Consider the following 26,599-nt stretch of genomic DNA (forward strand, 5'->3'; position numbering starts at 1 on the left):
GCATATACACATACTGCAGAGCTTGTGCCTTTAGTGCCTGTAACAGCAACTATCCACACCTCCTGCAACCAGCGTGGACACCACCGCCACAAAAATAAAAATTAGTTCCAAACATGAACAGGTCGAAAAGACCAGCCGAAAGGATGATCATGATAGTAAGTTAAAAATGTAGGAATTCATTTCGAAGAGGTAAGGCTTCTTCGTTCGTACTTAGTTTGCATTCAAGAATTAGGCCTACGTAGGCCTCACATCCAAATGCTGATCAACTGTTTCAATTTGTCTTGTGCAGAAGGAGGGAATTCAATGGAGACAAGAAGTAGACGCTAAATAAGACTCCACACAGTAGTTCACAGGTGCTTTTATTCATCCATTGTAACATTTTAATAGACAGCAAAGATTGAATACAATTTTGACACAGTATAAAAAGCATGCTTACAAAATCCAAGAGTTGATCAATGCAGCAGGCAAAAAAACATTGCAAATCCTGGGGAATAAGCTGAGAAGTCAGCATTCATCTATTTTTGGAATACAGAATAGGAAAGGTGCACCGGTCCCGGAGGTACTGCAATACCGGGTCAATGCGTGGAGTGGACAGAGCAAGCTCTTCTTCCATCTCCCTGTTCTAAAAATCCATTTAATATATGGCCCCCAGATAGGGGGCGTATCAGATATTAAACTGATAAGAACAGATACTACACTTGATCTTAGCCAAAAGGCCGAGAAGCGATAACCCGAATGTGGGCTGAGGGACCGGCGCAACCGAAACAGGATCTACAATCCATCATGGAGAATCACCCTCCCCAACGCACGCTCACACTATCTGCAGATTGACTTGACTTTTGTTGGCGGCGGCGGCGACAGCAAAGAAGAGGAGGAAGGAAGGAGAAGTCCGGACTGACAAGCAGGCAGTCACCCAGGCGCGCGCAACCACATTCCATCACTCACTCCTGCATCGTGAGTTTTCTCTCCTCTCCTGTCTTGCTGGCTGCTTGACTGACTGACTGGCTGGCTGATGCACAATCATTTGCATTTGGTCCGCCTCCGACAACCACACCCACCAGACGTCTGCCGCCCGTCCCGTCTGTCCCTGCTGGCTCCGTGCTTATTATCACATTGACACAATGCTATGCACTTGCACTTCATCACTTAAGCAGTGGGACATTCATTCTGCAATGGAAGGTTCCCTGGCTGCCTTGAACCTCCTGTCTCTAAAATCTGGATTGTTTCAACCAACCCGTTCATCCTGGCAGGCAGATTTCAATTTTTCACTACAGTGTGAGGGCTCTGTGAAGTCATCATGATGCACACTCTATGATGTCATCATGATGCGACACATGTGATGTCATCATTATGCGACACACGTGATGTCACAATGTGCTTGGCTGTATGGACTGCATTTGCTTGGCTTGCTAACTGACATCCACTTGAGGGAGACACACACCAGGAGATGGATGCAGCATATACACATACTGCAGAGCTTGTGCCTTTAGTGCCTGTAACAGCAACTATCCACACCTCCTGCAACCAGCGTGGACACCACCGCCACAAAAATAAAAATTAGTTCCAAACATGAACAGGTCGAAAAGACCAGCCGAAAGGATGATCATGATAGTAAGTTAAAAATGTAGGAATTCATTTCGAAGAGGTAAGGCTTCTTCGTTCGTACTTAGTTTGCATTCAAGAATTAGGCCTACGTAGGCCTCACATCCAAATGCTGATCAACTGTTTCAATTTGTCTTGTGCAGAAGGAGGGAATTCAATGGAGACAAGAAGTAGACGCTAAATAAGACTCCACACAGTAGTTCACAGGTGCTTTTATTCATCCATTGTAACATTTTAATAGACAGCAAAGATTGAATACAATTTTGACACAGTATAAAAAGCATGCTTACAAAATCCAAGAGTTGATCAATGCAGCAGGCAAAAAAACATTGCAAATCCTGGGGAATAAGCTGAGAAGTCAGCATTCATCTATTTTTGGAATACAGAATAGGAAAGGTGCACCGGTCCCGGAGGTACTGCAATACCGGGTCAATGCGTGGAGTGGACAGAGCAAGCTCTTCTTCCATCTCCCTGTTCTAAAAATCCATTTAATATATGGCCCCCAGATAGGGGGCGTATCAGATATTAAACTGATAAGAACAGATACTACACTTGATCTTAGCCAAAAGGCCGAGAAGCGATAACCCGAATGTGGGCTGAGGGACCGGCGCAACCGAAACAGGATCTACAATCCATCATGGAGAATCACCCTCCCCAACGCACGCTCACACTATCTGCAGATTGACTTGACTTTTGTTGGCGGCGGCGGCGACAGCAAAGAAGAGGAGGAAGGAAGGAGAAGTCCGGACTGACAAGCAGGCAGTCACCCAGGCGCGCGCAACCACATTCCATCACTCACTCCTGCATCGTGAGTTTTCTCTCCTCTCCTGTCTTGCTGGCTGCTTGACTGACTGACTGGCTGGCTGATGCACAATCATTTGCATTTGGTCCGCCTCCGACAACCACACCCACCAGACGTCTGCCGCCCGTCCCGTCTGTCCCTGCTGGCTCCGTGCTTATTATCACATTGACACAATGCTATGCACTTGCACTTCATCACTTAAGCAGTGGGACATTCATTCTGCAATGGAAGGTTCCCTGGCTGCCTTGAACCTCCTGTCTCTAAAATCTGGATTGTTTCAACCAACCCGTTCATCCTGGCAGGCAGATTTCAATTTTTCACTACAGTGTGAGGGCTCTGTGAAGTCATCATGATGCACACTCTATGATGTCATCATGATGCGACACATGTGATGTCATCATTATGCGACACACGTGATGTCACAATGTGCTTGGCTGTATGGACTGCATTTGCTTGGCTTGCTAACTGACATCCACTTGAGGGAGACACACACCAGGAGATGGATGCAGCATATACACATACTGCAGAGCTTGTGCCTTTAGTGCCTGTAACAGCAACTATCCACACCTCCTGCAACCAGCGTGGACACCACCGCCACAAAAATAAAAATTAGTTCCAAACATGAACAGGTCGAAAAGACCAGCCGAAAGGATGATCATGATAGTAAGTTAAAAATGTAGGAATTCATTTCGAAGAGGTAAGGCTTCTTCGTTCGTACTTAGTTTGCATTCAAGAATTAGGCCTACGTAGGCCTCACATCCAAATGCTGATCAACTGTTTCAATTTGTCTTGTGCAGAAGGAGGGAATTCAATGGAGACAAGAAGTAGACGCTAAATAAGACTCCACACAGTAGTTCACAGGTGCTTTTATTCATCCATTGTAACATTTTAATAGACAGCAAAGATTGAATACAATTTTGACACAGTATAAAAAGCATGCTTACAAAATCCAAGAGTTGATCAATGCAGCAGGCAAAAAAACATTGCAAATCCTGGGGAATAAGCTGAGAAGTCAGCATTCATCTATTTTTGGAATACAGAATAGGAAAGGTGCACCGGTCCCGGAGGTACTGCAATACCGGGTCAATGCGTGGAGTGGACAGAGCAAGCTCTTCTTCCATCTCCCTGTTCTAAAAATCCATTTAATATATGGCCCCCAGATAGGGGGCGTATCAGATATTAAACTGATAAGAACAGAACTACACTTGATCTTAGCCAAAAGGCCGAGAAGCGATAACCCGAATGTGGGCTGAGGGACCGGCGCAACCGAAACAGGATCTACAATCCATCATGGAGAATCACCCTCCCCAACGCACGCTCACACTATCTGCAGATTGACTTGACTTTTGTTGGCGGCGGCGGCGACAGCAAAGAAGAGGAGGAAGGAAGGAGAAGTCCGGACTGACAAGCAGGCAGTCACCCAGGCGCGCGCAACCACATTCCATCACTCACTCCTGCATCGTGAGTTTTCTCTCCTCTCCTGTCTTGCTGGCTGCTTGACTGACTGACTGGCTGGCTGATGCACAATCATTTGCATTTGGTCCGCCTCCGACAACCACACCCACCAGACGTCTGCCGCCCGTCCCGTCTGTCCCTGCTGGCTCCGTGCTTATTATCACATTGACACAATGCTATGCACTTGCACTTCATCACTTAAGCAGTGGGACATTCATTCTGCAATGGAAGGTTCCCTGGCTGCCTTGAACCTCCTGTCTCTAAAATCTGGATTGTTTCAACCAACCCGTTCATCCTGGCAGGCAGATTTCAATTTTTCACTACAGTGTGAGGGCTCTGTGAAGTCATCATGATGCACACTCTATGATGTCATCATGATGCGACACATGTGATGTCATCATTATGCGACACACGTGATGTCACAATGTGCTTGGCTGTATGGACTGCATTTGCTTGGCTTGCTAACTGACATCCACTTGAGGGAGACACACACCAGGAGATGGATGCAGCATATACACATACTGCAGAGCTTGTGCCTTTAGTGCCTGTAACAGCAACTATCCACACCTCCTGCAACCAGCGTGGACACCACCGCCACAAAAATAAAAATTAGTTCCAAACATGAACAGGTCGAAAAGACCAGCCGAAAGGATGATCATGATAGTAAGTTAAAAATGTAGGAATTCATTTCGAAGAGGTAAGGCTTCTTCGTTCGTACTTAGTTTGCATTCAAGAATTAGGCCTACGTAGGCCTCACATCCAAATGCTGATCAACTGTTTCAATTTGTCTTGTGCAGAAGGAGGGAATTCAATGGAGACAAGAAGTAGACGCTAAATAAGACTCCACACAGTAGTTCACAGGTGCTTTTATTCATCCATTGTAACATTTTAATAGACAGCAAAGATTGAATACAATTTTGACACAGTATAAAAAGCATGCTTACAAAATCCAAGAGTTGATCAATGCAGCAGGCAAAAAAACATTGCAAATCCTGGGGAATAAGCTGAGAAGTCAGCATTCATCTATTTTTGGAATACAGAATAGGAAAGGTGCACCGGTCCCGGAGGTACTGCAATACCGGGTCAATGCGTGGAGTGGACAGAGCAAGCTCTTCTTCCATCTCCCTGTTCTAAAAATCCATTTAATATATGGCCCCCAGATAGGGGGCGTATCAGATATTAAACTGATAAGAACAGATTTTTTTTTTTTTTTTTTTTTTTTTTTCCACTCAGGGTGGTATTAAAACCGGTCTGTTCCAAAAGGAACATGAAAACGAACCTTTACTCCATTAGGTTTTAATACTCAGTCATCATATGTGGTATCCTTTTTTAAATCAGGGAGAAAACACAAAACAACAACAACAAAAAATTTTGCATAACCACGCCTTCTATTTTCCCTCCAAAAACAACCAGCGACGCCCCAAACAATAAGCCTGGGGGCCATTTTACAACAGAGAAGAAAAAAAAAAAGAAAACCATAATCACTTCTTCTTACGTTTAAGTTTACGTCTTTCCCTATAAAATGCTATACCCCACTCCTCCTTTGGATTATAATCCTCTGGTATTATAAGAAAACTTGGATCCATATCCCAAATCTTAAAATCTTGATGTAACATATGTTCCAAAGACATCCTTCTTCTTGAAAAAAACTCAATCGGTATTGCAAAAACATCTAATTCTTCCAAATCCATCTTTCCTAAATCCTTTTTGGCTTTTTTTACTTCACTTTTCCTTTTTATATCAAACACAGATTTCAACTCTTCTTTTCTTTTTACCACTCTCTCCTCTTTACTTTCTGACTGATCTGAAATCGGTGACTCAGTCATTTCCACATTCACCTGACTTTCCTCCATTACTTCCACCTTTTCCTCTTCCATCTGCACAGTCTGCCCAGCTTCTTGCACCCCTTCTGACTGCTTTTCCTGCTCTTTTAAGAGGCTTTCACCTCCAGAACCAACTGCAGTATCTGCCTTCTCAGCATTAGCACTTGCTTCCGGCAAAACACCATCCCCACTGGTCTCATTCAAGCAGTTTCTAGCAGAATGCCCACTCTTCCCACACACATCACAAGTTCTTGGCAGAGGGCATGCTCCAGCCTCATGTCCTGTCTGCTTACAATTCCTACAACATTTACCAGTAGGACATTCCTCTTTCATATGCCCATAATTTAGGCATAGCCTGCAAAATTTTGGCTGTCCTGGATAAAATAAAAAACCACGATATCCTCCCACAGAAAAGTTTGCAGGTGGGTGCATTACTCCACCAACCCCCCCTGGATCTGTCTTCAGCTTAACCCAGAACTTTATTTTGCCATTGAAAACTTCAAAAATGTTCTTTTGTGGAACTCCTCCTCTAACAGTAGAACAATAATGCGAAAGAAAAGCTCTTACCAGATCCAGGGGTGTGTACGGATTATACATATGTACAATCACTGGGCGTTCATTCGTCAAGAATAAGGGAATAACTTCAATTCCATCCATCTTTGGGTCAGACTGGCACTGCTGCATCCTCTCAAATGTAGGCAAGCAAATATTGTCGTCGTACAAGGTCACATCATAAATACCTGTGCTAGGAAAGTCTTGAACACAAAAAATGTCATCCAAACTCAGCTTTGCAATTCCCATCAAAATCTCCTTCATGACGAAACTCAAAGTATTGCTACTGCTCTTCCTCACAATATCGACCTGCAGCCGAAAGGTATTCCTAATGCCCACCATCGTAGCACCGAAACAGACAGGCACACAATCGCCTACTCGTTACCCTAGGGGCCCCCCACAGGGAAGGACCCCCGAGTACCCTCCGGCCAAGACCAAGGCAGCACTGATAAGAACAGATACTACACTTGATCTTAGCCAAAAGGCCGAGAAGCGATAACCCGAATGTGGGCTGAGGGACCGGCGCAACCGAAACAGGATCTACAATCCATCATGGAGAATCACCCTCCCCAACGCACGCTCACACTATCTGCAGATTGACTTGACTTTTGTTGGCGGCGGCGGCGACAGCAAAGAAGAGGAGGAAGGAAGGAGAAGTCCGGACTGACAAGCAGGCAGTCACCCAGGCGCGCGCAACCACATTCCATCACTCACTCCTGCATCGTGAGTTTTCTCTCCTCTCCTGTCTTGCTGGCTGCTTGACTGACTGACTGGCTGGCTGATGCACAATCATTTGCATTTGGTCCGCCTCCGACAACCACACCCACCAGACGTCTGCCGCCCGTCCCGTCTGTCCCTGCTGGCTCCGTGCTTATTATCACATTGACACAATGCTATGCACTTGCACTTCATCACTTAAGCAGTGGGACATTCATTCTGCAATGGAAGGTTCCCTGGCTGCCTTGAACCTCCTGTCTCTAAAATCTGGATTGTTTCAACCAACCCGTTCATCCTGGCAGGCAGATTTCAATTTTTCACTACAGTGTGAGGGCTCTGTGAAGTCATCATGATGCACACTCTATGATGTCATCATGATGCGACACATGTGATGTCATCATTATGCGACACACGTGATGTCACAATGTGCTTGGCTGTATGGACTGCATTTGCTTGGCTTGCTAACTGACATCCACTTGAGGGAGACACACACCAGGAGATGGATGCAGCATATACACATACTGCAGAGCTTGTGCCTTTAGTGCCTGTAACAGCAACTATCCACACCTCCTGCAACCAGCGTGGACACCACCGCCACAAAAATAAAAATTAGTTCCAAACATGAACAGGTCGAAAAGACCAGCCGAAAGGATGATCATGATAGTAAGTTAAAAATGTAGGAATTCATTTCGAAGAGGTAAGGCTTCTTCGTTCGTACTTAGTTTGCATTCAAGAATTAGGCCTACGTAGGCCTCACATCCAAATGCTGATCAACTGTTTCAATTTGTCTTGTGCAGAAGGAGGGAATTCAATGGAGACAAGAAGTAGACGCTAAATAAGACTCCACACAGTAGTTCACAGGTGCTTTTATTCATCCATTGTAACATTTTAATAGACAGCAAAGATTGAATACAATTTTGACACAGTATAAAAAGCATGCTTACAAAATCCAAGAGTTGATCAATGCAGCAGGCAAAAAAACATTGCAAATCCTGGGGAATAAGCTGAGAAGTCAGCATTCATCTATTTTTGGAATACAGAATAGGAAAGGTGCACCGGTCCCGGAGGTACTGCAATACCGGGTCAATGCGTGGAGTGGACAGAGCAAGCTCTTCTTCCATCTCCCTGTTCTAAAAATCCATTTAATATATGGCCCCCAGATAGGGGGCGTATCAGATATTAAACTGATAAGAACAGATACTACACTTGATCTTAGCCAAAAGGCCGAGAAGCGATAACCCGAATGTGGGCTGAGGGACCGGCGCAACCGAAACAGGATCTACAATCCATCATGGAGAATCACCCTCCCCAACGCACGCTCACACTATCTGCAGATTGACTTGACTTTTGTTGGCGGCGGCGGCGACAGCAAAGAAGAGGAGGAAGGAAGGAGAAGTCCGGACTGACAAGCAGGCAGTCACCCAGGCGCGCGCAACCACATTCCATCACTCACTCCTGCATCGTGAGTTTTCTCTCCTCTCCTGTCTTGCTGGCTGCTTGACTGACTGACTGGCTGGCTGATGCACAATCATTTGCATTTGGTCCGCCTCCGACAACCACACCCACCAGACGTCTGCCGCCCGTCCCGTCTGTCCCTGCTGGCTCCGTGCTTATTATCACATTGACACAATGCTATGCACTTGCACTTCATCACTTAAGCAGTGGGACATTCATTCTGCAATGGAAGGTTCCCTGGCTGCCTTGAACCTCCTGTCTCTAAAATCTGGATTGTTTCAACCAACCCGTTCATCCTGGCAGGCAGATTTCAATTTTTCACTACAGTGTGAGGGCTCTGTGAAGTCATCATGATGCACACTCTATGATGTCATCATGATGCGACACATGTGATGTCATCATTATGCGACACACGTGATGTCACAATGTGCTTGGCTGTATGGACTGCATTTGCTTGGCTTGCTAACTGACATCCACTTGAGGGAGACACACACCAGGAGATGGATGCAGCATATACACATACTGCAGAGCTTGTGCCTTTAGTGCCTGTAACAGCAACTATCCACACCTCCTGCAACCAGCGTGGACACCACCGCCACAAAAATAAAAATTAGTTCCAAACATGAACAGGTCGAAAAGACCAGCCGAAAGGATGATCATGATAGTAAGTTAAAAATGTAGGAATTCATTTCGAAGAGGTAAGGCTTCTTCGTTCGTACTTAGTTTGCATTCAAGAATTAGGCCTACGTAGGCCTCACATCCAAATGCTGATCAACTGTTTCAATTTGTCTTGTGCAGAAGGAGGGAATTCAATGGAGACAAGAAGTAGACGCTAAATAAGACTCCACACAGTAGTTCACAGGTGCTTTTATTCATCCATTGTAACATTTTAATAGACAGCAAAGATTGAATACAATTTTGACACAGTATAAAAAGCATGCTTACAAAATCCAAGAGTTGATCAATGCAGCAGGCAAAAAAACATTGCAAATCCTGGGGAATAAGCTGAGAAGTCAGCATTCATCTATTTTTGGAATACAGAATAGGAAAGGTGCACCGGTCCCGGAGGTACTGCAATACCGGGTCAATGCGTGGAGTGGACAGAGCAAGCTCTTCTTCCATCTCCCTGTTCTAAAAATCCATTTAATATATGGCCCCCAGATAGGGGGCGTATCAGATATTAAACTGATAAGAACAGATACTACACTTGATCTTAGCCAAAAGGCCGAGAAGCGATAACCCGAATGTGGGCTGAGGGACCGGCGCAACCGAAACAGGATCTACAATCCATCATGGAGAATCACCCTCCCCAACGCACGCTCACACTATCTGCAGATTGACTTGACTTTTGTTGGCGGCGGCGGCGACAGCAAAGAAGAGGAGGAAGGAAGGAGAAGTCCGGACTGACAAGCAGGCAGTCACCCAGGCGCGCGCAACCACATTCCATCACTCACTCCTGCATCGTGAGTTTTCTCTCCTCTCCTGTCTTGCTGGCTGCTTGACTGACTGACTGGCTGGCTGATGCACAATCATTTGCATTTGGTCCGCCTCCGACAACCACACCCACCAGACGTCTGCCGCCCGTCCCGTCTGTCCCTGCTGGCTCCGTGCTTATTATCACATTGACACAATGCTATGCACTTGCACTTCATCACTTAAGCAGTGGGACATTCATTCTGCAATGGAAGGTTCCCTGGCTGCCTTGAACCTCCTGTCTCTAAAATCTGGATTGTTTCAACCAACCCGTTCATCCTGGCAGGCAGATTTCAATTTTTCACTACAGTGTGAGGGCTCTGTGAAGTCATCATGATGCACACTCTATGATGTCATCATGATGCGACACATGTGATGTCATCATTATGCGACACACGTGATGTCACAATGTGCTTGGCTGTATGGACTGCATTTGCTTGGCTTGCTAACTGACATCCACTTGAGGGAGACACACACCAGGAGATGGATGCAGCATATACACATACTGCAGAGCTTGTGCCTTTAGTGCCTGTAACAGCAACTATCCACACCTCCTGCAACCAGCGTGGACACCACCGCCACAAAAATAAAAATTAGTTCCAAACATGAACAGGTCGAAAAGACCAGCCGAAAGGATGATCATGATAGTAAGTTAAAAATGTAGGAATTCATTTCGAAGAGGTAAGGCTTCTTCGTTCGTACTTAGTTTGCATTCAAGAATTAGGCCTACGTAGGCCTCACATCCAAATGCTGATCAACTGTTTCAATTTGTCTTGTGCAGAAGGAGGGAATTCAATGGAGACAAGAAGTAGACGCTAAATAAGACTCCACACAGTAGTTCACAGGTGCTTTTATTCATCCATTGTAACATTTTAATAGACAGCAAAGATTGAATACAATTTTGACACAGTATAAAAAGCATGCTTACAAAATCCAAGAGTTGATCAATGCAGCAGGCAAAAAAACATTGCAAATCCTGGGGAATAAGCTGAGAAGTCAGCATTCATCTATTTTTGGAATACAGAATAGGAAAGGTGCACCGGTCCCGGAGGTACTGCAATACCGGGTCAATGCGTGGAGTGGACAGAGCAAGCTCTTCTTCCATCTCCCTGTTCTAAAAATCCATTTAATATATGGCCCCCAGATAGGGGGCGTATCAGATATTAAACTGATAAGAACAGATACTACACTTGATCTTAGCCAAAAGGCCGAGAAGCGATAACCCGAATGTGGGCTGAGGGACCGGCGCAACCGAAACAGGATCTACAATCCATCATGGAGAATCACCCTCCCCAACGCACGCTCACACTATCTGCAGATTGACTTGACTTTTGTTGGCGGCGGCGGCGACAGCAAAGAAGAGGAGGAAGGAAGGAGAAGTCCGGACTGACAAGCAGGCAGTCACCCAGGCGCGCGCAACCACATTCCATCACTCACTCCTGCATCGTGAGTTTTCTCTCCTCTCCTGTCTTGCTGGCTGCTTGACTGACTGACTGGCTGGCTGATGCACAATCATTTGCATTTGGTCCGCCTCCGACAACCACACCCACCAGACGTCTGCCGCCCGTCCCGTCTGTCCCTGCTGGCTCCGTGCTTATTATCACATTGACACAATGCTATGCACTTGCACTTCATCACTTAAGCAGTGGGACATTCATTCTGCAATGGAAGGTTCCCTGGCTGCCTTGAACCTCCTGTCTCTAAAATCTGGATTGTTTCAACCAACCCGTTCATCCTGGCAGGCAGATTTCAATTTTTCACTACAGTGTGAGGGCTCTGTGAAGTCATCATGATGCACACTCTATGATGTCATCATGATGCGACACATGTGATGTCATCATTATGCGACACACGTGATGTCACAATGTGCTTGGCTGTATGGACTGCATTTGCTTGGCTTGCTAACTGACATCCACTTGAGGGAGACACACACCAGGAGATGGATGCAGCATATACACATACTGCAGAGCTTGTGCCTTTAGTGCCTGTAACAGCAACTATCCACACCTCCTGCAACCAGCGTGGACACCACCGCCACAAAAATAAAAATTAGTTCCAAACATGAACAGGTCGAAAAGACCAGCCGAAAGGATGATCATGATAGTAAGTTAAAAATGTAGGAATTCATTTCGAAGAGGTAAGGCTTCTTCGTTCGTACTTAGTTTGCATTCAAGAATTAGGCCTACGTAGGCCTCACATCCAAATGCTGATCAACTGTTTCAATTTGTCTTGTGCAGAAGGAGGGAATTCAATGGAGACAAGAAGTAGACGCTAAATAAGACTCCACACAGTAGTTCACAGGTGCTTTTATTCATCCATTGTAACATTTTAATAGACAGCAAAGATTGAATACAATTTTGACACAGTATAAAAAGCATGCTTACAAAATCCAAGAGTTGATCAATGCAGCAGGCAAAAAAACATTGCAAATCCTGGGGAATAAGCTGAGAAGTCAGCATTCATCTATTTTTGGAATACAGAATAGGAAAGGTGCACCGGTCCCGGAGGTACTGCAATACCGGGTCAATGCGTGGAGTGGACAGAGCAAGCTCTTCTTCCATCTCCCTGTTCTAAAAATCCATTTAATATATGGCCCCCAGATAGGGGGCGTATCAGATATTAAACTGATAAGAACAGATACTACACTTGATCTTAGCCAAAAGGCCGAGAAGCGATAACCCGAATGTGGGCTGAGGGACCGGCGCAACCGAAACAGGATCTACAATCCATCATGGAGAATCACCCTCCCCAACGCACGCTCACACTATCTGCAGATTGACTTGACTTTTGTTGGCGGCGGCGGCGACAGCAAAGAAGAGGAGGAAGGAAGGAGAAGTCCGGACTGACAAGCAGGCAGTCACCCAGGCGCGCGCAACCACATTCCATCACTCACTCCTGCATCGTGAGTTTTCTCTCCTCTCCTGTCTTGCTGGCTGCTTGACTGACTGACTGGCTGGCTGATGCACAATCATTTGCATTTGGTCCGCCTCCGACAACCACACCCACCAGACGTCTGCCGCCCGTCCCGTCTGTCCCTGCTGGCTCCGTGCTTATTATCACATTGACACAATGCTATGCACTTGCACTTCATCACTTAAGCAGTGGGACATTCATTCTGCAATGGAAGGTTCCCTGGCTGCCTTGAACCTCCTGTCTCTAAAATCTGGATTGTTTCAACCAACCCGTTCATCCTGGCAGGCAGATTTCAATTTTTCACTACAGTGTGAGGGCTCTGTGAAGTCATCATGATGCACACTCTATGATGTCATCATGATGCGACACATGTGATGTCATCATTATGCGACACACGTGATGTCACAATGTGCTTGGCTGTATGGACTGCATTTGCTTGGCTTGCTAACTGACATCCACTTGAGGGAGACACACACCAGGAGATGGATGCAGCATATACACATACTGCAGAGCTTGTGCCTTTAGTGCCTGTAACAGCAACTATCCACACCTCCTGCAACCAGCGTGGACACCACCGCCACAAAAATAAAAATTAGTTCCAAACATGAACAGGTCGAAAAGACCAGCCGAAAGGATGATCATGATAGTAAGTTAAAAATGTAGGAATTCATTTCGAAGAGGTAAGGCTTCTTCGTTCGTACTTAGTTTGCATTCAAGAATTAGGCCTACGTAGGCCTCACATCCAAATGCTGATCAACTGTTTCAATTTGTCTTGTGCAGAAGGAGGGAATTCAATGGAGACAAGAAGTAGACGCTAAATAAGACTCCACACAGTAGTTCACAGGTGCTTTTATTCATCCATTGTAACATTTTAATAGACAGCAAAGATTGAATACAATTTTGACACAGTATAAAAAGCATGCTTACAAAATCCAAGAGTTGATCAATGCAGCAGGCAAAAAAACATTGCAAATCCTGGGGAATAAGCTGAGAAGTCAGCATTCATCTATTTTTGGAATACAGAATAGGAAAGGTGCACCGGTCCCGGAGGTACTGCAATACCGGGTCAATGCGTGGAGTGGACAGAGCAAGCTCTTCTTCCATCTCCCTGTTCTAAAAATCCATTTAATATATGGCCCCCAGATAGGGGGCGTATCAGATATTAAACTGATAAGAACAGATACTACACTTGATCTTAGCCAAAAGGCCGAGAAGCGATAACCCGAATGTGGGCTGAGGGACCGGCGCAACCGAAACAGGATCTACAATCCATCATGGAGAATCACCCTCCCCAACGCACGCTCACACTATCTGCAGATTGACTTGACTTTTGTTGGCGGCGGCGGCGACAGCAAAGAAGAGGAGGAAGGAAGGAGAAGTCCGGACTGACAAGCAGGCAGTCACCCAGGCGCGCGCAACCACATTCCATCACTCACTCCTGCATCGTGAGTTTTCTCTCCTCTCCTGTCTTGCTGGCTGCTTGACTGACTGACTGGCTGGCTGATGCACAATCATTTGCATTTGGTCCGCCTCCGACAACCACACCCACCAGACGTCTGCCGCCCGTCCCGTCTGTCCCTGCTGGCTCCGTGCTTATTATCACATTGACACAATGCTATGCACTTGCACTTCATCACTTAAGCAGTGGGACATTCATTCTGCAATGGAAGGTTCCCTGGCTGCCTTGAACCTCCTGTCTCTAAAATCTGGATTGTTTCAACCAACCCGTTCATCCTGGCAGGCAGATTTCAATTTTTCACTACAGTGTGAGGGCTCTGTGAAGTCATCATGATGCACACTCTATGATGTCATCATGATGCGACACATGTGATGTCATCATTATGCGACACACGTGATGTCACAATGTGCTTGGCTGTATGGACTGCATTTGCTTGGCTTGCTAACTGACATCCACTTGAGGGAGACACACACCAGGAGATGGATGCAGCATATACACATACTGCAGAGCTTGTGCCTTTAGTGCCTGTAACAGCAACTATCCACACCTCCTGCAACCAGCGTGGACACCACCGCCACAAAAATAAAAATTAGTTCCAAACATGAACAGGTCGAAAAGACCAGCCGAAAGGATGATCATGATAGTAAGTTAAAAATGTAGGAATTCATTTCGAAGAGGTAAGGCTTCTTCGTTCGTACTTAGTTTGCATTCAAGAATTAGGCCTACGTAGGCCTCACATCCAAATGCTGATCAACTGTTTCAATTTGTCTTGTGCAGAAGGAGGGAATTCAATGGAGACAAGAAGTAGACGCTAAATAAGACTCCACACAGTAGTTCACAGGTGCTTTTATTCATCCATTGTAACATTTTAATAGACAGCAAAGATTGAATACAATTTTGACACAGTATAAAAAGCATGCTTACAAAATCCAAGAGTTGATCAATGCAGCAGGCAAAAAAACATTGCAAATCCTGGGGAATAAGCTGAGAAGTCAGCATTCATCTATTTTTGGAATACAGAATAGGAAAGGTGCACCGGTCCCGGAGGTACTGCAATACCGGGTCAATGCGTGGAGTGGACAGAGCAAGCTCTTCTTCCATCTCCCTGTTCTAAAAATCCATTTAATATATGGCCCCCAGATAGGGGGCGTATCAGATATTAAACTGATAAGAACAGATTTTTGATTGAAAAAGCGTCTTTATTGGTATAAAGTTGCAAAAAACAGACGATTACATTTGACAAACATAAGTGCCGTGTCGCAGCACAGGCCAAAACACAGCACAGATGCAGACTGTATAGTGCGGTCGAAGAACTACGGCGCGGGCCTGTAGCCTACACTATAGTTCTCAGGCCGCACTATGCAATTAAACGATACAATAACACAACAGTAAATAAGGCTATGGGTGTGGGGGGTAGGGGGGTGAGGGAGGGTGAATCACAAGCCCGAAGCTTTATTGAAAAGACAGACACATATAAGGGGAGGGGCAATAAATAGAAAGACATCAATAAAACAACAGACATTGTGAGTGAGGGGGCAGGGGCCACGGTCCCAAAGTCTCATTTCCGGTTCGGACAAGGGGAGGGGGGCAGAAAAAGGGGGGTTTTAGTCCTCTTCTTCCTCAGGGCTGTCCATGGTGGAATAGTCTCTGAGCAAGCTGTGAACCAGCCTGCAACAGTCCTGGATAGACATCCTCTCCCTCCTCAGAATGAGGCGGTTCCTGGCAAGCCACGAAGCGTCCTTAACACTGTTCATAAGGCGCCAGGCTTCCTGGATCGCCCCAACGGTGTGGGTGCCAGGGAATAGTCCGTAGAGTACCGAATGGTACGTAAGACAGTTCCTTGGCACAGAGTTTTTCAGTTCGTTTTCCAGGGCGTCCAACAACAACTGGGCCCAGGCACAGTCCCAAAACAGGTGCATAGATGTTTCTTCATGTATGATGCACCTGGGGCAATGTCTGTACCTGCACAGGTTCCGGGAGTGCATGAATGACCGGAGGGGCAAGCCCCCCTGGATGGCCATCCACGACAGGTCTTTGTGTCTGTTTGTGAGCCTTTTTGAGGCCACATTCTCCCAGACCTGTTTGGCAGTCGCTGAAGGGAGCCCCGGAATCGGCTCCAAATCGTCTTTAGCTCTGATGAGCTTGTAGATCGTCTTTGATTTCCATAAGTCAGGTTTAACTCCCTCCAGTTGGTGTTCCCTCACGAACTTGGACACGTCCAGGTAGAACCACGGGGTGTTCCAGTTGTAAGGGATGGAGCTGTCCCATTTGTCCCAGCCGAGATTCCTCCAAAGCGGCAGGAGGAAGAAACGGGACATAGAGTTTCCTGCAGAATCGTTCAAGTTCTCGTACATTGTCCTGCGGATGCAGTTACACACGAAGAAGGCTCGAAGCATGGTTGGGATATCCGGAATACCCTTTCCACCCTTGAGGGGCTCCTTGTACATAACTGACCGCTTTACTCTGTCCATCTTGGAGCCCCAGATGAAGTGAAACACTGCCCTCGTGATGGCCCTGCAGACGGTTGCCAGGGGTGGCCAGGCCTGCGCGGTGTACTGCAGAACGGGAAGAATCTCATTGCGCAGCACAAGTGATTTCCCCTCGATGGTAAGATCTCTGAGGCTCCACAATCCAATCTTTTGGCGAACAGTCGCCAGTCTCTCATCCCAACATCTCAGGGCTGCACCCTCGCCGCCGAACCAGACTCCCAGGATCTTAATGAAGTCGGGCTTGATGGTGAAAGGAAATGGTGCAGAGGATGACAGGTGCCACTTTCCGAAGAGCATAGCCTCTGACTTCCCGCAGTTGACTTTAGCCCCTGAGGCTCGGCCGAAGTTCTCGCAGGTCTGGACGAGTGCTGTCACCGAACGGTGATCCGCGCAGAAGACAGTGACGTCATCCATGTACAGCGAACACTTGGCCTCTCGTCGGTCACGACCCGGTGCGGCGATCCCTCTGATCTCTGGATTCCGTCTGATGCATACAGCCATGAGCTCTATAACACAAACAAAAAGAAGAGGTGAAAGCGGGCAGCCTTGTCTGACCCCGGACAAGATGGAAAAGGGGTCAGTCTTCCAGCCGTTCACCAGCACCGAGCTGTGGATATCAAGGTACATCAGGTTAACATACGTACAAAACATTTTACCGAGGCCAAATTTATGCAGAACCCTGCCCATCAGCTCATGTGAGACACGATCAAAGGCCTTCTCCTGATCAAGGCTGACCAGGGCCGCGTGCACGTTCCGATCCTTGATGTAATGGACCGTGTCTCTGAGGAGGGCGAGGCTGTCTGCAATCCTGCGACCGGGGATGGCGCAGGTCTGGTCCGGGTGAATGATCTGTCCGATGACATCCTTCAGCCTGTTGGCGAGCACCTTGGCGAGGATCTTGTAGTCCACGTTTAAGAGAGAGATGGGCCTCCAATTCTTCAGCTCACATCTCTCCCCCTTACGCTTATACAAGATCGTGATCATTCCCTCCCTCAGCGATGGGGGCATTTTGCCCTCCACCACCATCTCCCCGTACAGCTCGAGCAGGTCCGGTCCAATGAGGTCCCACAGCGCTACGTAGAGCTCTGCTGGGAGACCGTCACTGCCCGGGGTCCTGCCCTGCCTAAAGGATTTGGCGGCAGAGTGCAACTCCTCCAACGCCAAGGGAGCATCCAGAGTGGCTTTGCCTGCAGGATCAATAGAGTTAGTGATACCTGACAGGAACTTATCGGCCTCCTCGCTGTCTGTGGTCTTAGGGGAGTAGAGGTCGCTGTAGTAGTCTCTGACGACTTTCATCACGCCCTCCTTCCCCTGTCTGGGGATGCCGGTCTCATCTCGCAGCTCGGTCAGGGGCGTGTGGCCAGAGTGGAGTTTCCTGAAAAAGAAAGAATTAGACTTCTCGTCCTTCTCAAGGTTCTCCACCTTGGAACGGAAGACGATACGTCTGGATTCCTCCTCAAAGTGCCTTTTCAGGCCCCCTTTGGTCTCATCCAGCTCGTCTCTCACGTCCCAGCCGCACCGTTGGAGGTCCAGTAGGGACTGCAGAAGTCTCTGCAGCCTCTTGAAGTTCCTCTTTCGGTCGCACGCCTGTTGTCTCCCTTTAACCTGAAAGAAACTGCGAATGTTAGCCTTAGCATATTCCCACCAGTCGCTCATACATTCAAAATAACATTTGTCATTTTTCCATGTGATGTAGGCATCCTTCAGCTCCGCCAGCACCTCCTCTCTTTCCAGCAGGGCACAATTCAACTTCCAAGAGCCTGGGCCAGGAGCGAAGCCGCTACCCAGGACTCCTTGGAAGAGAATGGCCCTGTGGTCTGAGAAGAAGCAGGGGACCATAGAATGCCTGGTCTGCTTCACTGTTCTAGAGGTAAACACAAAGTCAATGCGGGAACGCACAGAGCCATCGGGGCGGCTCCATGTATAGTTCACGGAGCCGGACCCCATGGAGCCCATAGCGTCCCGCAGTGATGCTTCGGTCACCATTTCTATGAGCAGTTTAGACGTCACATCAAGCTTGGTACAGTTGCTGGTGCTGCGTCCATCCTCTTCCATGGTGCAGTTGAAGTCTCCTGCCATCACTACCGCCCTAGTGGTTGCGAGCTGCGGTCGCAGGGTCTGGAAGAGCTCCAAACGCTCATTCTTGAAAGGGGGGGCGTACACGCAGATAAGCCTAATAGGCTCACCTGCCCAGGAGCCATCTACGACAAGTAATCTGCCGCAGACAAGCTCCTGAACAGAATCTAGCGTGAAGAGGCTCCCCCTAATAAGAATGGCGACCCCTGCAGACTTACACTCACCCCCACCGGACCAATAGGAGGCGCCGTGAGACCACTGCCTGCCCAGATGTTTGTAGGACCTGGAGAAAGGAAGAGAGCATTCCTGCAACATGTACACATCGCATTTCTGACTATCTAGGAAAGTAAACACAGACTGTCTTCTAAGCTTGTCCTTAATACTCCTCACATTAATGGTGAAAATTGAAAATGACGCCATTAGTTGGGGAAAAAAGAGAGGTTAGGCAACAGTTCTACATTTACGTTACCACTCCGTCGGGCGGGGCTTCCTCGGCATCGGATGCCAGGTTCCCTTGCTCGGGTAGCGGCGAGTTGTTTCCCAGTATCTGGTCGAGTAAGGCGGCGGCGTTGGCATCCAGCTCCTCCTCCTCCACCCTGCTGAATGCCTCCGCCAGCTCCTCCATTTCTTCTTCCAGCGGGATCGGCTCGACCGCCAGTTTCTTAGAGGATTCGGAGTCCGCAGACGGGCTGTCGAGCTCCTTCCTCTTGCAGTTCCTCGTCTTCTCGGCACCTGCAGTTGGAGTAAGAGGGGAGGGGAGGGCGGGGAAATCTTCCTCGGAAGAAAGGTCAGGTGGGGCAGGGGTGGCTGGGTTGGGAGAGACAATGGGCTGGGTAGGAGAGTCGGAGGAGGGGTCAGGGAGGGTTGCGACAGTGGTAGGGATGGGGGTCACTGTCGCAGGGGGTGGGCTGGCGGAGATGGGGAGGGAGGTGGTGAGGGAGGATGGGAGGGGGGTGGGTTTGACAGGTTTCTTACCCTCCTGCGGTTTCTTTTCCTTCTGCGTAGCAGAGGGCAGCAGCTTGAGGGCAGGGTTGGCACGTCCGGTCACCACAGCTGAGTAGGTTCTCGACCTACTCGGGCAGTCCCTGTAGACGTGGTCCACTTTGCCGCACAGGTTGCAGGTTTTCCTCGTGGGGCAGTCTTTTGTCTCATGGCTGGCCATGTGGCAATTCTTGCATGCCGGGACCTTGCAGTCCTTCATCACGTGGCCCGTCCCGCCGCACTTCCTGCAGTTGCGTGGCTGGTCGGTGTAGTGGAGAAGTCCTTGGGATCCCCCCAGGGAGAAGCACTGTGGGAGGTGCTTGACTCCTTCTGGGCACGAGGTGTCCTTTTGCAGGACGACGATCACAGCCCACTTTCCAGTCCAGAAGCTGTTCCCATCCAGAACCCTTGTGGGGTCCTTCTTGACGGTACAGAACCGGCTGAGGAAGGTGACAATGTCCTTGATGGGCGTGTGTGGGTTCCTCATTGAAACCGTCACCCGCCTTTCCTCTCTTTGAATAGGGCAATTGCCCACAAAGCGGGAGAAAGGGGATTCGGGTCTCGCCGATTTCACTGCCTCCCAGTACCTCTTGCAGATGGCAAGGGAGGCGAAGGTGACGTAAAAGATCCCCTTCAGGTAATTCTGGATGCTGAGGGTTTCAGCGGTCGAGAAGCCCTGGTCCAGGATCATCTTCTTCCCAAAGGTCTCCACTGTCATGTCCGGCATCCGTCCATCCACCTCCTTCAACTTCATCACCACGGTGAATCTCATCCAGGGCTCCAGGGACGGTTTGTCTTTGGTGCTCACCTGGGTGGGTGCCGCTGGCGGTGTTGCTGCGGGGGTTGTGGCGCTGGGTGCGGCCGATCCGGTGGGGGCTTTGGCGGTTTTTTTCGCCGTCTTGGCCTGGCTCTTCTTGGCGAGGGTGGCCGGAGTGGAGGCAGAGGCTGGAGCAGCTGGGGCTGGAGCAGCGGTGGCTGGAGCAGCGGCGGCTGGGGCAGCGGTGGCCATACTCACGGTTCCTGGCGTAGGAGGCGGGGCGGAGGATCAGCGCTGTCGTCGAGAGGAGGAGAGGCGGTCGGTCGCTTCAGAGGGCAGAGCCAGCAAGTCTAACCCTCCAGTGCAGGTAGGGGGCGCTGCAGAGCTTCTCCGGCGAAGTCCCTTTTCTCCACGCAGTCTTGCTGGCGGAGGGGGGGTATCTTCTCCAGAGGGCAGAGCAAAAAAGTCTAACCCTCTGCTGTAGCTGGGGGAGCGTTGCAAATCTTCACCCTCTTCAAGCGATCTTCTCCTTCTCCTCGCAGTCTCGACTTTCGATTTTTTCTGGCTTCTCGGCCCGGGTGCAGCTTAGCCCTGAGAAGGACAATTGTCGGTCCAAGAAACAAGGTAGCACCGTCAGTCAGCGTGAACTGATAAGAACAGATACTACACTTGATCTTAGCCAAAAGGCCGAGAAGCGATAACCCGAATGTGGGCTGAGGGACCGGCGCAACCGAAACAGGATCTACAATCCATCATGGAGAATCACCCTCCCCAACGCACGCTCACACTATCTGCAGATTGACTTGACTTTTGTTGGCGGCGGCGGCGACAGCAAAGAAGAGGAGGAAGGAAGGAGAAGTCCGGACTGACAAGCAGGCAGTCACCCAGGCGCGCGCAACCACATTCCATCACTCACTCCTGCATCGTGAGTTTTCTCTCCTCTCCTGTCTTGCTGGCTGCTTGACTGACTGACTGGCTGGCTGATGCACAATCATTTGCATTTGGTCCGCCTCCGACAACCACACCCACCAGACGTCTGCCGCCCGTCCCGTCTGTCCCTGCTGGCTCCGTGCTTATTATCACATTGACACAATGCTATGCACTTGCACTTCATCACTTAAGCAGTGGGACATTCATTCTGCAATGGAAGGTTCCCTGGCTGCCTTGAACCTCCTGTCTCTAAAATCTGGATTGTTTCAACCAACCCGTTCATCCTGGCAGGCAGATTTCAATTTTTCACTACAGTGTGAGGGCTCTGTGAAGTCATCATGATGCACACTCTATGATGTCATCATGATGCGACACATGTGATGTCATCATTATGCGACACACGTGATGTCACAATGTGCTTGGCTGTATGGACTGCATTTGCTTGGCTTGCTAACTGACATCCACTTGAGGGAGACACACACCAGGAGATGGATGCAGCATATACACATACTGCAGAGCTTGTGCCTTTAGTGCCTGTAACAGCAACTATCCACACCTCCTGCAACCAGCGTGGACACCACCGCCACAAAAATAAAAATTAGTTCCAAACATGAACAGGTCGAAAAGACCAGCCGAAAGGATGATCATGATAGTAAGTTAAAAATGTAGGAATTCATTTCGAAGAGGTAAGGCTTCTTCGTTCGTACTTAGTTTGCATTCAAGAATTAGGCCTACGTAGGCCTCACATCCAAATGCTGATCAACTGTTTCAATTTGTCTTGTGCAGAAGGAGGGAATTCAATGGAGACAAGAAGTAGACGCTAAATAAGACTCCACACAGTAGTTCACAGGTGCTTTTATTCATCCATTGTAACATTTTAATAGACAGCAAAGATTGAATACAATTTTGACACAGTATAAAAAGCATGCTTACAAAATCCAAGAGTTGATCAATGCAGCAGGCAAAAAAACATTGCAAATCCTGGGGAATAAGCTGAGAAGTCAGCATTCATCTATTTTTGGAATACAGAATAGGAAAGGTGCACCGGTCCCGGAGGTACTGCAATACCGGGTCAATGCGTGGAGTGGACAGAGCAAGCTCTTCTTCCATCTCCCTGTTCTAAAAATCCATTTAATATATGGCCCCCAGATAGGGGGCGTATCAGATATTAAACTGATAAGAACAGATACTACACTTGATCTTAGCCAAAAGGCCGAGAAGCGATAACCCGAATGTGGGCTGAGGGACCGGCGCAACCGAAACAGGATCTACAATCCATCATGGAGAATCACCCTCCCCAACGCACGCTCACACTATCTGCAGATTGACTTGACTTTTGTTGGCGGCGGCGGCGACAGCAAAGAAGAGGAGGAAGGAAGGAGAAGTCCGGACTGACAAGCAGGCAGTCACCCAGGCGCGCGCAACCACATTCCATCACTCACTCCTGCATCGTGAGTTTTCTCTCCTCTCCTGTCTTGCTGGCTGCTTGACTGACTGACTGGCTGGCTGATGCACAATCATTTGCATTTGGTCCGCCTCCGACAACCACACCCACCAGACGTCTGCCGCCCGTCCCGTCTGTCCCTGCTGGCTCCGTGCTTATTATCACATTGACACAATGCTATGCACTTGCACTTCATCACTTAAGCAGTGGGACATTCATTCTGCAATGGAAGGTTCCCTGGCTGCCTTGAACCTCCTGTCTCTAAAATCTGGATTGTTTCAACCAACCCGTTCATCCTGGCAGGCAGATTTCAATTTTTCACTACAGTGTGAGGGCTCTGTGAAGTCATCATGATGCACACTCTATGATGTCATCATGATGCGACACATGTGATGTCATCATTATGCGACACACGTGATGTCACAATGTGCTTGGCTGTATGGACTGCATTTGCTTGGCTTGCTAACTGACATCCACTTGAGGGAGACACACACCAGGAGATGGATGCAGCATATACACATACTGCAGAGCTTGTGCCTTTAGTGCCTGTAACAGCAACTATCCACACCTCCTGCAACCAGCGTGGACACCACCGCCACAAAAATAAAAATTAGTTCCAAACATGAACAGGTCGAAAAGACCAGCCGAAAGGATGATCATGATAGTAAGTTAAAAATGTAGGAATTCATTTCGAAGAGGTAAGGCTTCTTCGTTCGTACTTAGTTTGCATTCAAGAATTAGGCCTACGTAGGCCTCACATCCAAATGCTGATCAACTGTTTCAATTTGTCTTGTGCAGAAGGAGGGAATTCAATGGAGACAAGAAGTAGACGCTAAATAAGACTCCACACAGTAGTTCACAGGTGCTTTTATTCATCCATTGTAACATTTTAATAGACAGCAAAGATTGAATACAATTTTGACACAGTATAAAAAGCATGCTTACAAAATCCAAGAGTTGATCAATGCAGCAGGCAAAAAAACATTGCAAATCCTGGGGAATAAGCTGAGAAGTCAGCATTCATCTATTTTTGGAATACAGAATAGGAAAGGTGCACCGGTCCCGGAGGTACTGCAATACCGGGTCAATGCGTGGAGTGGACAGAGCAAGCTCTTCTTCCATCTCCCTGTTCTAAAAATCCATTTAATATATGGCCCCCAGATAGGGGGCGTATCAGATATTAAACTGATAAGAACAGATACTACACTTGATCTTAGCCAAAAGGCCGAGAAGCGATAACCCGAATGTGGGCTGAGGGACCGGCGCAACCGAAACAGGATCTACAATCCATCATGGAGAATCACCCTCCCCAACGCACGCTCACACTATCTGCAGATTGACTTGACTTTTGTTGGCGGCGGCGGCGACAGCAAAGAAGAGGAGGAAGGAAGGAGAAGTCCGGACTGACAAGCAGGCAGTCACCCAGGCGCGCGCAACCACATTCCATCACTCACTCCTGCATCGTGAGTTTTCTCTCCTCTCCTGTCTTGCTGGCTGCTTGACTGACTGACTGGCTGGCTGATGCACAATCATTTGCATTTGGTCCGCCTCCGACAACCACACCCACCAGACGTCTGCCGCCCGTCCCGTCTGTCCCTGCTGGCTCCGTGCTTATTATCACATTGACACAATGCTATGCACTTGCACTTCATCACTTAAGCAGTGGGACATTCATTCTGCAATGGAAGGTTCCCTGGCTGCCTTGAACCTCCTGTCTCTAAAATCTGGATTGTTTCAACCAACCCGTTCATCCTGGCAGGCAGATTTCAATTTTTCACTACAGTGTGAGGGCTCTGTGAAGTCATCATGATGCACACTCTATGATGTCATCATGATGCGACACATGTGATGTCATCATTATGCGACACACGTGATGTCACAATGTGCTTGGCTGTATGGACTGCATTTGCTTGGCTTGCTAACTGACATCCACTTGAGGGAGACACACACCAGGAGATGGATGCAGCATATACACATACTGCAGAGCTTGTGCCTTTAGTGCCTGTAACAGCAACTATCCACACCTCCTGCAACCAGCGTGGACACCACCGCCACAAAAATAAAAATTAGTTCCAAACATGAACAGGTCGAAAAGACCAGCCGAAAGGATGATCATGATAGTAAGTTAAAAATGTAGGAATTCATTTCGAAGAGGTAAGGCTTCTTCGTTCGTACTTAGTTTGCATTCAAGAATTAGGCCTACGTAGGCCTCACATCCAAATGCTGATCAACTGTTTCAATTTGTCTTGTGCAGAAGGAGGGAATTCAATGGAGACAAGAAGTAGACGCTAAATAAGACTCCACACAGTAGTTCACAGGTGCTTTTATTCATCCATTGTAACATTTTAATAGACAGCAAAGATTGAATACAATTTTGACACAGTATAAAAAGCATGCTTACAAAATCCAAGAGTTGATCAATGCAGCAGGCAAAAAAACATTGCAAATCCTGGGGAATAAGCTGAGAAGTCAGCATTCATCTATTTTTGGAATACAGAATAGGAAAGGTGCACCGGTCCCGGAGGTACTGCAATACCGGGTCAATGCGTGGAGTGGACAGAGCAAGCTCTTCTTCCATCTCCCTGTTCTAAAAATCCATTTAATATATGGCCCCCAGATAGGGGGCGTATCAGATATTAAACTGATAAGAACAGATACTACACTTGATCTTAGCCAAAAGGCCGAGAAGCGATAACCCGAATGTGGGCTGAGGGACCGGCGCAACCGAAACAGGATCTACAATCCATCATGGAGAATCACCCTCCCCAACGCACGCTCACACTATCTGCAGATTGACTTGACTTTTGTTGGCGGCGGCGGCGACAGCAAAGAAGAGGAGGAAGGAAGGAGAAGTCCGGACTGACAAGCAGGCAGTCACCCAGGCGCGCGCAACCACATTCCATCACTCACTCCTGCATCGTGAGTTTTCTCTCCTCTCCTGTCTTGCTGGCTGCTTGACTGACTGACTGGCTGGCTGATGCACAATCATTTGCATTTGGTCCGCCTCCGACAACCACACCCACCAGACGTCTGCCGCCCGTCCCGTCTGTCCCTGCTGGCTCCGTGCTTATTATCACATTGACACAATGCTATGCACTTGCACTTCATCACTTAAGCAGTGGGACATTCATTCTGCAATGGAAGGTTCCCTGGCTGCCTTGAACCTCCTGTCTCTAAAATCTGGATTGTTTCAACCAACCCGTTCATCCTGGCAGGCAGATTTCAATTTTTCACTACAGTGTGAGGGCTCTGTGAAGTCATCATGATGCACACTCTATGATGTCATCATGATGCGACACATGTGATGTCATCATTATGCGACACACGTGATGTCACAATGTGCTTGGCTGTATGGACTGCATTTGCTTGGCTTGCTAACTGACATCCACTTGAGGGAGACACACACCAGGAGATGGATGCAGCATATACACATACTGCAGAGCTTGTGCCTTTAGTGCCTGTAACAGCAACTATCCACACCTCCTGCAACCAGCGTGGACACCACCGCCACAAAAATAAAAATTAGTTCCAAACATGAACAGGTCGAAAAGACCAGCCGAAAGGATGATCATGATAGTAAGTTAAAAATGTAGGAATTCATTTCGAAGAGGTAAGGCTTCTTCGTTCGTACTTAGTTTGCATTCAAGAATTAGGCCTACGTAGGCCTCACA

General features: G+C 48.0%; 12 non-coding genes and 3 pseudogenes across 12 annotated transcripts; all 15 read right to left on the reverse strand.

Moving 5' to 3' along the window:
• Positions 1-537: 537 nt before the first annotated feature.
• Positions 538-728, reverse strand: LOC135010459 (U2 spliceosomal RNA). Its single transcript, XR_010209792.1, has one exon. It is a non-coding gene; the product is annotated as a U2 spliceosomal RNA (small nuclear RNA).
• Positions 729-1,993: 1,265 nt separating this feature from the next.
• LOC135010460 (U2 spliceosomal RNA) lies at positions 1,994-2,184 on the reverse strand. Its single transcript, XR_010209793.1, has one exon. It is a non-coding gene; the product is annotated as a U2 spliceosomal RNA (small nuclear RNA).
• A 1,265-nt stretch (positions 2,185-3,449) lies between these two features.
• On the reverse strand, positions 3,450-3,639 carry LOC135010480 (U2 spliceosomal RNA). Its single transcript, XR_010209813.1, has one exon. It is a non-coding gene; the product is annotated as a U2 spliceosomal RNA (small nuclear RNA).
• A 1,265-nt stretch (positions 3,640-4,904) lies between these two features.
• LOC135010484 (U2 spliceosomal RNA) lies at positions 4,905-5,126 on the reverse strand (annotated as a pseudogene).
• A 1,511-nt stretch (positions 5,127-6,637) lies between these two features.
• LOC135010487 (U2 spliceosomal RNA) lies at positions 6,638-6,731 on the reverse strand (annotated as a pseudogene).
• Positions 6,732-7,996: 1,265 nt separating this feature from the next.
• On the reverse strand, positions 7,997-8,187 carry LOC135010461 (U2 spliceosomal RNA). Its single transcript, XR_010209794.1, has one exon. It is a non-coding gene; the product is annotated as a U2 spliceosomal RNA (small nuclear RNA).
• Positions 8,188-9,452: 1,265 nt separating this feature from the next.
• LOC135010462 (U2 spliceosomal RNA) lies at positions 9,453-9,643 on the reverse strand. Its single transcript, XR_010209795.1, has one exon. It is a non-coding gene; the product is annotated as a U2 spliceosomal RNA (small nuclear RNA).
• A 1,265-nt stretch (positions 9,644-10,908) lies between these two features.
• Positions 10,909-11,099, reverse strand: LOC135010463 (U2 spliceosomal RNA). The gene has a single exon (XR_010209796.1). It is a non-coding gene; the product is annotated as a U2 spliceosomal RNA (small nuclear RNA).
• A 1,265-nt stretch (positions 11,100-12,364) lies between these two features.
• On the reverse strand, positions 12,365-12,555 carry LOC135010464 (U2 spliceosomal RNA). Its single transcript, XR_010209797.1, has one exon. It is a non-coding gene; the product is annotated as a U2 spliceosomal RNA (small nuclear RNA).
• Positions 12,556-13,820: 1,265 nt separating this feature from the next.
• On the reverse strand, positions 13,821-14,011 carry LOC135010465 (U2 spliceosomal RNA). Its single transcript, XR_010209798.1, has one exon. It is a non-coding gene; the product is annotated as a U2 spliceosomal RNA (small nuclear RNA).
• A 1,265-nt stretch (positions 14,012-15,276) lies between these two features.
• On the reverse strand, positions 15,277-15,460 carry LOC135010482 (U2 spliceosomal RNA). Its single transcript, XR_010209815.1, has one exon. It is a non-coding gene; the product is annotated as a U2 spliceosomal RNA (small nuclear RNA).
• A 5,688-nt stretch (positions 15,461-21,148) lies between these two features.
• On the reverse strand, positions 21,149-21,253 carry LOC135010485 (U2 spliceosomal RNA; annotated as a pseudogene).
• Positions 21,254-22,518: 1,265 nt separating this feature from the next.
• Positions 22,519-22,709, reverse strand: LOC135010466 (U2 spliceosomal RNA). Its single transcript, XR_010209799.1, has one exon. It is a non-coding gene; the product is annotated as a U2 spliceosomal RNA (small nuclear RNA).
• Positions 22,710-23,974: 1,265 nt separating this feature from the next.
• Positions 23,975-24,165, reverse strand: LOC135010468 (U2 spliceosomal RNA). Its single transcript, XR_010209801.1, has one exon. It is a non-coding gene; the product is annotated as a U2 spliceosomal RNA (small nuclear RNA).
• A 1,265-nt stretch (positions 24,166-25,430) lies between these two features.
• LOC135010469 (U2 spliceosomal RNA) lies at positions 25,431-25,621 on the reverse strand. Its single transcript, XR_010209802.1, has one exon. It is a non-coding gene; the product is annotated as a U2 spliceosomal RNA (small nuclear RNA).
• Positions 25,622-26,599: the final 978 nt, after the last annotated feature.

This window comes from Pseudophryne corroboree, unplaced genomic scaffold, assembly GCF_028390025.1.
Source record: "Pseudophryne corroboree isolate aPseCor3 unplaced genomic scaffold, aPseCor3.hap2 scaffold_2353, whole genome shotgun sequence".
Classification (NCBI taxonomy): Eukaryota; Metazoa; Chordata; class Amphibia; order Anura; family Myobatrachidae; genus Pseudophryne; species Pseudophryne corroboree.